Below are 15115 nucleotides of genomic sequence, written 5' to 3'. Positions count from 1 at the left end.
ATAAAAATATATTATATAATTATTAAAATAATCTTATACAATAAAATAATTCACACAACTGTGACCAAAAGAGAAAATTTCTTTTATAGTAGAAGAACTATTATAACTTATTTACACCTTAAAAGTATATTGTACTATCAGCTACAGAATTGCATTACCACCTCAAGGTTCATTTTCGCTTGCAGTGTTCGTCGTTGCTCACGACCGATATTTGTAGATGAGATCATTTTGCTTGGTGTGCTCGGCGCTACGCACGACACGCAGACCGAATTTAGCGATTAAATCTTGTACAATACGATTCATTTTTTTTGGGATTTTATTAAATTTCGATTTCACTACAATATTTACTGATGAAAAATATAATTAACATATAATATTCCCGAATAATCAAAATAATAAATGAATATTAAAAATAATAATTTATTAAAACCAGTTTTAATACTTGGTGTGACCACCATTGGCGTCAATTACTGCTTGTAAACGCTGGCCCATGGAAGCAAGGAAATTCGCATAATAATTAGTGCTCCTGACGTTCTCCCAGGCCTCCAAGCAGTGTGCTTGCAAAGCCTGAGAGTTGCGTTCATTCCTGTTCTCCCACCTCTGAACAATTAACCCCCAAAGATTCTCAATGGGATTGAGGTCTGGTGACTTTGGAGGCCAATTAATTCGGTTAATTTCGGTGTGTTCAAGGAGCCATTGTCGCAATTGATGTTTGGTAGATCTTCTGCCGAATACACCGCGCACACAAAGGCCTGACATCCTCGAGCACCTCAATGTAATTATGAGAGGTGGCACGACCAGGAATAAACGCAAGCTCCCCTGGGACAGCAGCACTCATCCAACCCCAAAAATTGGCTGATATACGGCCAGATTGGTGATTACTAATAATATTATTTTCAGCATAACGAGTACCATTTCAACGCCACAGTTGAATTCTTCTGGTTTGAGAAGACTTGAAACATTTTTCATCAGTAAATATTGTTGTAGTGAAATCGAAATTTAGGTACTCTTTAGCAAATGCCAGACGAACACTTTTTTGATTATCCGTGAGGGCCACCTTTTTTGCTGGCCGCCTGTTATGGAGATACTCTCTGTGTAATGTCCTTCCAATTGTTTGTGTGGACACACCAAACTGACCAGCCAAAGTCGAGGTGCGCTCAAATCCATTTAGATCGAAGGTCTGTATGACCTCTTGGATTTGAGCATCTTCCAATTCTCTTTTTCGGCCAGTTCTTGGAAGTGCACTGGTCCCGTTTTCTTCGTTAAAATTTTGTATCCACCGGCGAACAGTCAGTCACTAAAGAACAGTGAAAAATATTTTTGAACAAATCAGATTTAATAAGTTCCCAAGTTTAACCGCTCTACTCTCTCAAAGTTTATAAAATCGTCGAAAGTAAATATATTTATGTTTTAAGACGGTTATTGTAATTTTAATATTAGGATATGTAAGCAAAATATCGTATTGCCACAACCACTATAATAAACATAAAAATAGAAGTGTATCACATTAAAACATTTAATGCTAATTATTCTGAAAAATTATTTTCATATTTTTAGTTTTTTAAAGTGTTTTTATTGTGCAAAAATTGAATAACCATGGAAACCACAACCGTAGTAAACAGTATAGTATCAGTTCTTATATTTTTACATAACAATTATTTTAGAAAAGCGAAGTTTAAATAACGTTATGTTTCTTTTTATAATAATAATTTGCAAACATTACGCGTGGAACAAAATAGTCATATTGCTTACAATCCTTATTTTACAATCCAATTATTTTAAATAACTAAGTTAAAGGTAAACTATTGATTGACAAAAAGCATTTAATTTATTGTTCCGCAAACAGCAATAATTATGAAGTTAAATGTATGCCTTAATTTAGTTCCTTGAAAGAAATAAGGCGGAAAATAAAAAAATACTCATGTAGTTATTCAAAAAAATAAACACTGTCCCATATAATTTTCTTGTGTTTATCTTACAGAAACATTCAGCTCTCGGGAAATTTGTAGGTAAAGTTGCAGAATCCGTTACTCTAAGGAATATTTTCTAGCGCATGCGTCGTGAGGCGCTGGTTTCGCGCTTCTTGAACAATTTGCAGTGCAGTGTTGTCACTTTGCAACGGTCAAAATATTCGAATTATTTTTTGTGGTTGAATTATTGTTAATATTGTGTATTATACTATTTATATTTTTGGTAAGTATATTATTTCTTCTAATTTAATGATTATTGCTCATTAATTAAAATATTATAGTTTACAGATTATATTCTCGTAGCGTTTTCAAAAACAATATATTATCCCTATTCTTCTAGTAATTATATTCTTAATTTATTGGTATGCTCATTAAATATATTTTACTTTATAGATCATTTCCATTTTTAAAATATTATACTTTTATTCCTTTAGTAAGATCATTTTTAATTTGTTGGCATTTTTTAAGTTATCTTACTTTATAGATTATTTGTGTGCTGTATTATATTATTATTATTTTTTTTTTGGTACAATCTTGATTTATTGATATGGGTCATTAATTAATTAATATATTTTACTATATAGATAATTGTATTGTATTTAATTAAAAATGGTTTTAATTTTTATTATTTATTAACTGATTCCGAATTTATTAATAATTTTATACTGTATTTGAATTGTGCAATTTTTTTCGAGTTACATAGACCATGGCTGTTCCTCGGAAGATCTATTTCCATCGTACCTCCACGAATTCATATGGAGAAATAAATTTAAAAATTATAATATGTTTATAAGCATTTTAAATTGTTGTTTTTTTGGTTTAATTGATTTTGTTTTTATTATAAAATATATAAATATATTTTTTTGTTAATATTATATATATATATATATATATATATATATATATATATATATATATATATATCAATTATTCATTCCCCTTTGTAAATTTACCTAATTATTTATTAAAGAACTTTTAATTAACTACCAAAAAATATAGAGTAAATAAAAAATGAATATACTAATTAATAAAGTGATTACCGAATTTTATCTTTTCAACCACATAAATGATATAAGTCATACATGAAAAACATAATAAATTATAGATAGATTTTTCTAATAACAATTTTCTCTACATATTTTGTTAAAAATGAAATCTGGCAATCATGCTGTTTAAAATCTCCGAAACAGATGATTTCAAATCAAATTGACGCATGCGCTAAAAGTATTCCTTAGAGTCGCGAATTCTGCAATATTTCCAATTTGGGATATATTCATCCCCTGTTCCTTTAAAAGAACAATACGTGGTAAAGTTGCAGAATCCGTGACTCTAAGGAACATTATCTAGCGCATGCGTCGTGAGGCGCTGATTTCGCGCTTCTTGAACATTTTGAAGTGCAGTGTTGTCGGTTTGCAACGGTCAAAATATTCGAATCATTTTTTATGGTTGAATTATTGTTGTGTTGTTGTGTACGTATTATACTTTTTATTTTTTGGTAAGTATATTATTTCTTCTAATTTGATGATTATTGCTCATTATTAAAATATTATACTTTACAGATTATATTCTCATGGCGTTTTTAAAAACAATATATTATTCCTATTCTTCTGCTAATTACTTTCTTAATTTATTGGTATGCTCATTTAATATATTTTACTTTATAGATCTTTCCCATTTTTAAAATATTATACTTTTATTCCTTTAGTAAGATCATTTTTAATTTGTTAGCAGTCATATTTTAAGTTATCTTACTTTATAGATTATTTGTGTGCTGTCTTAATTTATTGATATGGGTCGTTAATTAATTAATATATTTTACTATATAGATAATTGTATTGTATTTAATTAAAAATGTTTTTAATTTTTATTATTTTTTAATTTATTCCAATTTATTAATAAATTTATACTATATTTGCATTGAACAATTTTTTTCGAGTTACATAGACCATGACTGTTCCTCGGAAGATCTGTTTCCATCGTACCTCCACGAATTCATATGGAGAAATAAATTTAAAAATCATAATATGTTTATGAGCATTTTAAATTGTATTAGGGAGCAATATCCAGTGGAATAGATTTTTTTGTTTTAATTGATTTTGTTTTTTTATTATAAAATATATAAATATATCTTTTTTGTTAATTTTATATTAATGTTGTAAATTTACCTAATTTACCTTTGTAAATTTACCTAATTATTTAATAAAGAACTTTTAATTAGATAGTTAAACTACGGAAGAAATATAGAGTAAATAAAAAATGAATATACTAATTAATAAAGTGATTTGCCGAATTTTATCTCTTTTCGAATTTAACCACATAAATAATATAAGTCATACATGAAAAACATAATAAACTACATATATATTTTTCTAAAAATCATTTCTCTACATATTTCGTTAAAAATGAAATCTGGTAACTATGCTGTCTAAAATCTCCAAAACAGACGATTTCAAATCAAGTTGACACATGCGCTAAAAGCATTCCTTAGAGTCGCGGATTCTGCAATATTACCCAATACGTGTACGAATTCATTATTTATATTGTGCTGCATATTGTCTCGTTGTATCGAAGGTAATGAATGACGCGCATGTTTTACGAGACGGTCAAATTATATTCGTGGTGGGCAGTGTGGCCGTTTCGGAAACGGGCTTTCTGCGAACTTTATATTTTCGTTAGACAAGTTCGGTGCCTTTGGACTCGGCAAGATTCGGTTCTTCGGGTTCGGGTCGTTGCTGGAGGGGACCCGCATGCTTATGTTTACATTAGCCGCGAAGTAAAAAAATGTTTTATAGCAAGCGTTACACAAACTTGAATATATGAAATTCGGTTCGAATCTCCAACATTGCGGTTCATATATAATTTGAAATTAGTAAATAATATATAATTCGCGAAATTCACCGTCGTTTTTCTATTAATCAGACTTAGTTTTAAAGTCTGAAAGAATTGTTTGAATTATTCTTAATAAAAATTTTGTTTTAAGAAAATAATATCCATTAAACGTCCGTTAATTTATATTTATCAATTATGAATTAACAAAAATGATTGTACACAGTAACAGTCAAATTTAAGTGCTTTACAATTTATTCATGTAAAGAACAAATTAATTAATTTAATAACGTTCGTTAATTTATATATACATATTTATTTTATAGGTTTAGAGATATTTAAGAAAATGCAGAAATTGTACATAGTAGCAGTAAAACAAAATAATATTAATAGGTACCTTAATACTAGAATTAAAACTAACTCTTACATGATCTTTAATTTAATGATAAAACTTTCTTATTACATTACATATAATTTTGTATTCAGAATATTCATATTACAAATACATCAATTAATATAAACACAGTAAAAATACTATCAAAGTATTGAACAAATATGATAACTAAATATGTAAGAAGATACAAAAGCTCTCACATATGGATGTTCGATCACTTTTGAAATACATGTATATAAACAAATTTTAATCGTTTCGTGTTTTTCAAAATATTCTCCATGAAGATTAACACAATTTTTTATGTGAATTAATTTCCAAAGCACTTTTGCCACCATTGCTCCAACATGGTACAAGCTATCCGGAGAATATTCCGTGTGATGTTTTGTGTGTTCAAAAACTCAGTTGTGTGAGAACTCACATTGTCATGAAGTAGCATCATTCTCATTCGGTGGTACGTTTTCTTCATTTCTTCGAATACTTCTGACAAATTGTTCCGCAGTATTCAAGATTGGTATGTTATCGTAACAATTAAAAACTTAAAAATAGTTATTTATATTTAAAAAAAAAATTGTCTATGAAAACTACCTACTAGGCCCTATCAATTAATACTGGACAACATATAAAAGAGGTAAATCAGACTATTATACCTAACATTAATAAAAAGCACGCTAATCAGTTCCATGTTACGTTGAGAAAGATACGAATTAATATTTTTTTCATAGTTTGTGAGTCATATAAAGTGGTGTACAGAATCACACACAAAGAAATTGCATGTGGAATTGTTGATAAACAACTAAACAATAAGCAGTAAAGTTCAAATTAAAGTGAACAATATTCATATTTTTAAATATAAAGTATGAGAATTTTCTTTCATGTATTATGTTTGTAAAATAAATTGTGAACGATATTGACTTCATCGTATTATATAAATGATAAACAGCAACGAAGACGAAGTATTTTTGACGAAATGTAAATTGACCATTTTGCAACGAAGACATTATTTTGTACAGTAATTGTTATATACATGAGAGTATGCCGAAATGAGTGTAATAATTAATAATTTCAGTCAATGTCGATCTTTAAACCCTAATTAACATAGATAGATATTCAAACAACGGTCACAAACAAATTCTTTGCAGAATCTGGTGGCACATAGAGAACATGACAAGACAAGATATGCGTCCATGTGGAATAAAATTTTTAATGTTATATAAAAACATCTTAAGAACTTACGAAAAAGTGTAATATTAAATTTTGACTACAGATTGATGATTTAAACAACCCAGTACAACGACAACTGGGGTTAACATTCCTGATGATGAAGATACGAACTGAACTATTGACATTAATAAAATTTGATAGCATAACGGATAGTTTGTTTGTACAATCTCTTTTCTAACACCATATTCCGCTTGCCAATATTTCCTTTTAGTTCACCGATAATGTAAAAATGATGGTAGGAAGAATTATCTAGTATTGTAGAAAACTTACAAGGCGGTCTTAACATAATTAAACTGCCCTTCTCTTAGAAACTCCCTGCAAATAAATGCCACTGTAGCTATTTGGCAGTGAACATTACTCCGAATGGAAGGCCACATTTTTTAAGAAGCTTGCAACGACTAGATTAGTAATTAATAAAAAATGTAACGTAACAACATCAAGTTATCGAGTGCTTGGCCAACGTTGTGTCTTATTTAAAATATGTCAAGCAAAACAGAAAATACACATAAATTACACCTAGAGTAAAATAAACTGAGCGAAAACTGACTGACCAATTTAGTTTTATTATTTTTCCTGATAAAAAAAGTCTACCTGAGTTAAATGAAATTATTATTATTAAATTATATACCTAAGTTATTTTCAGCAAAAGGAAAAAAAAATGAATTTACTCGAATTTCATAGAAATGTTACTTGTCTTGATTCTGCGACATCTGAACATCTCGACTTAATAATACAAATATGACCGTAAATATATAGAACATAATCACTATGGTGAAAATTCTATACATCCTAAAGAATTTGTTGGTAAATTCCAAAGAACAATGAAAAATAAATCAGTCAAATCATTTCATTTTCATTTTTTTCGCATCTTCTAAAAGCGATTTTGCATATTTTAACAATGATGACTTTTCGGGGAAAATTATCGAACTGATTTATCTAAAATATTGAATGGTAGATATTGTCATCGAAGAGTTTAAATGTTTAATGTAACGGTTATAGGTCGACGTTTGTTGTAATTATTTCCTTACGTTTCTCTAGCACGAGTGGCTATTATTTTCAAAGGGCTGATCTGGTTTGTGGTATTTTATTAAAGAATTACTTAAATATAAAATCCTCCTAAGCATATTACTCAAAAAATAGTACAACATATGACAAACAGAATTTAGATGAAAGACAGAAACACATTTTAATTCTAGGGAATGAAAAGAATAATGTTTATTTCAGTAATTTACTCTTCATTAATGTTATTCTATTACATTACCGAACCCGAATGCTGACAGTTTATTACAAAAAAAAATAAACCGATTGGTTAACCCTTTCGGTACAATTGATCCACATAGGTACCACATAAGTTTGAAGTGTACAATAAAATAAATTCACAATTTGCTGAATTGTATGATTTTTACCGAACAGTTGGTACAAATAAGTACCAACAAAAAGTACGGATGGTACAATGGTTTACCAGTCTCCCCAACTATCCCTCTATTTTTTTAAAATATTTTATTTATGATTTCTATTCTACCAAACACAAAATGGACGTTAATGACAATTTACTTTCACGAATGATCTAACTATAAAGTGAAACCCGCCCACCAATTTTCATGAGGAATCTTCAGATTCAGATTCCTCAACATGAAAGCTGGCGAGGGGCTTCACTTCATGTCGTGCCCTTTTATAAGACTGAGTTGTCATTCGTTCAAGTAACTTGTCATTAACATCCAAATTCTGAGTTTGTTGTTCCCCCCGATATTTAATTTTACACGTTACTAATGCGTCTATTGTCTCTTTACCCAATCGGTTTCTTTTTTTTGTAATAATATCAGGAAAAACTGAAAAAGTTTTTTCAGCATCAGCATTCGAGTTAGGTAACGATCGAATCGCATTAATTATATTAAATAAATGACTGAAATAAACATGATTGTTTTCATTACCCAAGTTTTAAATATGCTTCCATCCCTCATCGAAATTTGTATCTTTTAGTATCTTTTTTGAGAAATATGTTTAGGAAGATCGCACCATTCTTTATACAACTCTTCTCTGTCGATGTCTACATTCAATATTTTAGATACAGCTAACAACGTATTAAAATTATCGTTAGAAACGTTATCGATAATTTTTAGTTTAGTTTTTCTAAATGATTATCTCAGGTAGTCATACATTAAATAAAATAACCCTATTTACAAAAAAAAATAAAAATTAGAAAAATAATTCTTTATTTTTCCCTAATCTGTTATGAACTAAAAATAATTCTATTGACAAAAACTAAGATATTTATGATTTTATTAATATATAGCAGATGTGGCCAACCTGCGGCTCCTTAAAGGATTATTTGTGGCTCTCGATAAATGTACCCCCGTTCCCTTTTCATTCCAGAATTATCAAGAGAAGTAAAATAAATGTTTAATTTTTAATATTTAAATTCAATACACATATGTTGTACTTTTCAATAAGTATAATTTTTATAAACAAATTTTTTAATACATTTTTTGCATAATACGCGAAACATTTTAAATTATGAAAAATGGCTCGCACTATATATAAATGCACAAAATGTATTGTATATAATACGATGTAAATGTATAAATAATAATTTTATAATAATATATACTACTACTCAAAAATTTTTAAATTTACAAAAGTGTTCTACAATTATTGCGTTGAGATGGTCACACAAAATTGTTTCTTACTAAAATACATATAAATGTAAATTTGGGGATAATTTATGCGAGCCCGCTTGTTCTTATTTAATACGCTTTGCGGCTGAATACACAAAACTTCAACAAAAAAACAGGTCATAAATAACTGCAAGCGGTTCAACAGCAGTCGTGTTTCAATTCGGAAACCGATGCGTGCCGAACGTAATATACGAAAACGAGTACTCCAAAATGGTCTTAGACCCCAGAAAGTCCGTTTCCGAAACGGCCACACTGGTGGTGGGGGAAGAGAGTAGTGCGGCAAGCGATACTGAATTGAAAGTGGTAATACAATTCTGTAACCGATAGTACATGAGTGAACAGAACTGTTTCCAGCATTTCCTCTTTTAACCAGAATAACATACACCAGAGTATGAAAAACACATTTTGGTTTCCTGCCGCATTTATTTTTATAAAATGATATCCAATTTTGATCATAATTGTATATAATACAATATTAATTTCGATTCTACGTGTCATTCTTTGGATAGTGGTTTTTGCATATAGTTATAGTGAATTTAAAAGTGATAGAAAAAGACTAATTAAAGTGAATTGGTGTAGAGGTAAGATTTTATAAATAATTAATAAATTTAATCTATGAATTTACTGATTTCGACAAAACAGAAAAATGTTTTTATAAAAGAAATCCAAATTAGTAAAATATGCTTAAGTATTATTATTAACAATGTCTCGCTATTTGTTACGTTTTTAATTTTTTTTATTTTGTTTCACAGATTATTCGGGGACTTTTTATTTTTGTTATTATTATTATTATTTTTAATTTAGTTTTTGTTAGTTAGAATTAGTTATTTTTTTTGTAATTATTTTTATCTATTAATTAAAATGACAGAATTTAACAAAAACTGGTTGAAACATGTAGGATCTTGAATTGAGAAAGATCCAAACAATAAATATTTTTATCGTTGCAAATTTTGTGACAAGTCATATAAAGTGGTAAATCTATCTACAACTAAAAGACATAAAAACTAAAACACATGAAAATATTGCATGTGGAATTCCAGCAAATAAAAAAAAAGAAACGAAAAAAAGTCAAGAGTTCAAATTTCAGTGGACTGAGGAGCTGCTTTTCAAACCATTTTTGGAAGAGGATCCAAATGATATTCATATGTTTAGATGTAAATTATGTGAATCGTCATTTTCATGTCTTGGGGGTAGGATGAATATTGAACGACATCGACTTCGTAATCATAATGATTCAAACAGCAACGATTTTGTCGACGAGAGTAATTTTGAATTACCTGAGGGTTCTCCGGAAATGCGAAAAAGAAGTGCAGAAGCTAAATTTTCAAAATTAGTTGTTGAATCGGGTGCTGACAAATTTTTAATTTTTTTTTAAATAGTTGGTAAAGATCGTGTCACATTACAAGATATGCATATGGGTCGGACAAAATTAACAAATGTAATAATGTAATGTAATTTCATAAATTTCGTAAATTTGGTTTACATATTGATGAGTTAACCGATCCTGTACAACGACAAAAATGGATGATATTTCAAACTCGATTAGTTGATGAAGAGACGATGAATGTGCGAACAGATCCATTGACAGTATTAAAACTGGACGCAACAAATACAACAGCGGAAGGTTTGTGCAATCATTTTTCATCAGAAATGAGAAAATAACAGATTCCTTTTTCCAACATCTCCTCACTGTCTTGCGAAAATGCGTTCGTGATGATTGAAAGTAAAAATTCATTTCTTACACGACTTAACAAGGCTTGTCCTAACGTAATTAAACTTCCTTGCCTTTCTCATACATATAATCTAATTGTGAAAACTGATTATAAACAAAGGCCACCGTGGATTATTGAATTAATAACATTTATTATTAGCTTTGTGCGTGATAGTCCAAAACGGGAGGCTGAATTTGATTTTTTTTTGGCAAGTTTACAAAATCTAGAATGCAAATTAATAAAAACTAATAGCACACGTTGGTTAACCCAACATCAATCTATTGAACGTTTGTTGTTGTGTTGGCCAACCATAGTGGCTTATTTAGCTGATATAACAATCAAAAAAATTGTATTAAGTAAAACACAAGATACAAGTAATATTGATCCTAGAGTAAAACAAACATTGCAAGACCAGTTTACAATAATTATTGCTCAGGATACCAAAGCCTATCTGTGTTTTTTGAAAGTTATTTTAAATTATTTTAATACATACAATGCCTTTTTTCAGTCATCGGAAACAAGGATTCACTTACTGCATATTTTTACAGAAATGTTGCTTATGTGAATTCTGCGACGTTTCCTAAAACCTGGTTTATTGAAACATTTCGACTCTATAAGACAAGTAAAACTTGCTGTTCCGACTAATCATTTATATATCGATTGTGGCGAAGAATGCAACAACATTGTGCAGAATTTGCTTGCTGGTTTTGAAGAAAAGAGCAAATTGGCTAATGAAATTCAGTCAAATTGTTTGCAATTATATATATATATATATATATATATACAGTGCGAAAAATGCTCTCCGTGTCTGGATGTTGTAAGAGATGGATGCACGAAAAAGAGAGAAAAATTTTGCCCGGTAGTAGGAATCCCCACTCTCAGAGACAATGCGCTGTGCTAGTGCGCGCTTGCGCACAATATAAATTAATCTTTGCGAATGCATTTAGTAACTCTCCATATGCGATATCAAAAACAAAAATAAGTATTCTAAAAATAAACTTCTTTTTTCAAAATAAAATGTATCCCAAAAATTAAATAAAATAAATAAATGCATGAATAAAAAAAACTAAAAACAATTAAATAATGTGTTCAAAGAGACTGACTCGTCTGCGGAGACGAACCGCATGCTAAACACAGCAAAACCAAATGATCCCCTCCAGTCAGTCCGGCCCGCCCACATAATTGCATGTATATCTTTCTTTTTTGTTTACAAAGGGGTATTTATGTTCCGTCTCAATACGCGAGTAGACACGTTCATCATTTTTGATACTGTATATCGCTTCTACAGCGATTTTATCATATTTTGATACGTTACGCGACAACGATGACTTTTTGGCAAAATTAAAAATTTTTGATCCTGCGAAAATTATCCACAATGTTATAAACGGTAATTTTAATTCGATGTGTAGCAGTATCTAAAATATTGAATGTTGTTATCGACATCGAGGAGTTAAATAAAGAATGGTGCGATCTTCCTAAACATGTTCCTCAAAAAATGGTAGAAGAACTGAAAGATGCAAATTTCGATGAGGGGTGGAAGAATGTTTTGACTGTAGGTAATGAAAACAATCATTTTTATTTCTGTCATTTGTTAGTGGGCGGACTTCACTTTATTTGGTGTTTTTTGTAAAGAAACACTATAAATATATGCTTGTGTAAATACATATAGAGAGTAAAGGTTATATGTTATAATCGCATTAATGAAGAACAAATTACTAAAATAAATATTATTCTTTTCATTCTCTAGAGTCAAAATGTGTTTCTATCTTTTATCTAAATTCTGTTTCTCATATGTTATACCACTTTTTGAGCAATATTCTTAGGAATATTCTATGTTTAAGTAACCCTTTGAATTCATTGAATGTTTTACATAAATCAGTTTAACATTATCGATAATTTTTCCCAAAAAGTCATCATTATTAAAATGTTGCAAAATCGCTGTAAGAAAACGCGCATAAAAATAAAAATTTATAATTGATTTCTTTTTTTCATTGCATTGTTCTGTGAAATTTGTATAAAAATTCTTCAGAATGTCATTCTGTTGCATTTTTCACCACAGTGATTATTTTCTATCTATTTACAGTCATATCTGTTTTATCCAGTCGAGATGACCAGATGTCGCAGAATCGAAACAAGTAACATTTCTATCAAACTCGAGTAAATTAATCGTTTTTTCCTTTCGCTTATATACAATATAAGTTTGAAATAACTCAGATAGACATTTTTGTCAGGAGAAATAATTAAACTAAATTAGTCAGTGAGTTTTTTTTTGTATTCTCTGCTTTGCTTGTCATATTAGCCAAATAAGGGATGGTTGGCCAATAAACACTCAATATCTTGATGTTGTTGTGTTATATTTTTTATTAATTAGTATCTAGATTTGCAAGCTTCCAAACAATATTTGGCCTACCGTTTGAGTGATGCACGCAAAATATCCACAGTGGCATTTGTTTGCAGGGAGTTTCTAAGAGAAGGGCAATTTACTTGCGTTAAGACCGCCTTGTAAGTTCAACAGATCGCTACGTACCTTCATCGTTAGAAATGTCAATCCCAGCTGTCGTCGTACTGGGTTGTTTAACTCATCAGTCTGTAGCCAATATTTAATATTACACTTTTTCATAAGTTCCTAATAAGTTTGATATTACATTAAAATATTTTGTTCCACATGGGCGCATATCTTGTCATATTGCGATATTCTTATCAACTATTCTTATTCAGGTTCTCTATGTGACACCTGATTCTGTAAACAATTTGTTGCTAATGTAAAGATTAAGGCTTTCGTGATAATTGTTTGAATATCTACATTTATTCGTGTTTGCAGGTCGACGTTGATTGGAATTATCGCTAATTTTGCCATACACATTTCGAGAGTTTCGGGAGAATTCTCATGTATAACAAAATTACTCCACAAAATAAAAATGTCTACGCCATAAAATGGTCAATTTAAAAAATACGTTTTATCAAAAACATTTTTTCTCTCTGTGTCTTATCACTGTCGTCTACGCTAAAACAATGTCGCGGTAAGATCTTCGTTGCTGTTCATTATTTGTGTAATACAATGAAGTCAATATCGTTCACAATTTGTCTTACATACATAATACATGAAAAAAATCTCATATTTTACATTTAAAAATATGAATATTGTTCACTTTAATTTGAACGTTTATAGTTTGATTTTTTATGAAGAATATCACATGCAATTTCTTCGTGCGCTGTTGGAAACCACATTATATGACTTACAAACTATAAAAAAAAATTAATTTGGATCTTTCTCAGTGCAATATTGAACTGGCCAGCGAGCTTTTTATTAATATTGTTAGGTAATTGTGTTGATTAATTAACTAAAAGATTCTGTCACAAATATTCTAAATTTCCAATATCAATTGATAGGGGCTAGTAGGTAGTTTTTAGATAGGGACTATTTGTTAAATACAATTAACTGTATTGTTATCCCGGATTCGCACCAATCCTGAACGGTACATAGCCATTTGTTTGTCAGAAGTATTCGAAAAAATATGGAATACGTACAACTGAACAAGGATCATTCTACATCATGATAATGTGAGCTGTGACACATCTAATCTCACAGATGACTTTTTAAACATCGCACTGATGGAATATTCTCCGTATAGCTCTTGTTTTGAAAGCACCATGTTGAGGCAATGGTAGCAAAAGTGATTTGGAAATTGATTCACATGAAAAATTGTGTCAATCTTCATGGAGAATATTTTGAAAAACAGGAAACAATTAAAATTTGTTCATATACGTGTATCTCGAAACTGATCGAACATCTATATGTATCTTATGGCAGTCTTAGTTATCATATTTATCCAATACTTTAATAGTATTTGTACTATGTTTATATTAATTGATTTATTCGTAATATAAATATTCCGAATACTACATTTGTGTACAAACTTATAATAAATATTTAATTTTAGATTTGTTATGCTAGTTAGGTCTAAGATAGTTTTATTATTAAATTAAATATCATGTAAGACTTAGTTTTAATCCTAATGTTAAGGTACCTAGTAATATTATTGTGCTTTACTTTACTTTTAATATTGTTAGTAATAAACAACTTTGTATAATTTCTGGTTTTTATTAAATAACTCTGAATCCATAAAATAAATATGTATATATAAATTAACGAACGTTATTGAAATTACTGACAATCCGTTCTTTGCATCATTGTACTTAAATTTTACTCAAGATATAAAATTATAATTAAACTGTGTACAATCTTTATATACCATTTCACCGTCAAAGTAAATTAATCTTTAGTAACGTATAATTGATATATTTATGTATAAATTA

This window comes from Aethina tumida, chromosome 1 (assembly GCF_024364675.1).
Source record: "Aethina tumida isolate Nest 87 chromosome 1, icAetTumi1.1, whole genome shotgun sequence".
In the NCBI taxonomy this organism is placed as follows: Eukaryota; Metazoa; Arthropoda; class Insecta; order Coleoptera; family Nitidulidae; genus Aethina; species Aethina tumida.
This window is presented reverse-complemented; position numbering follows the sequence as displayed.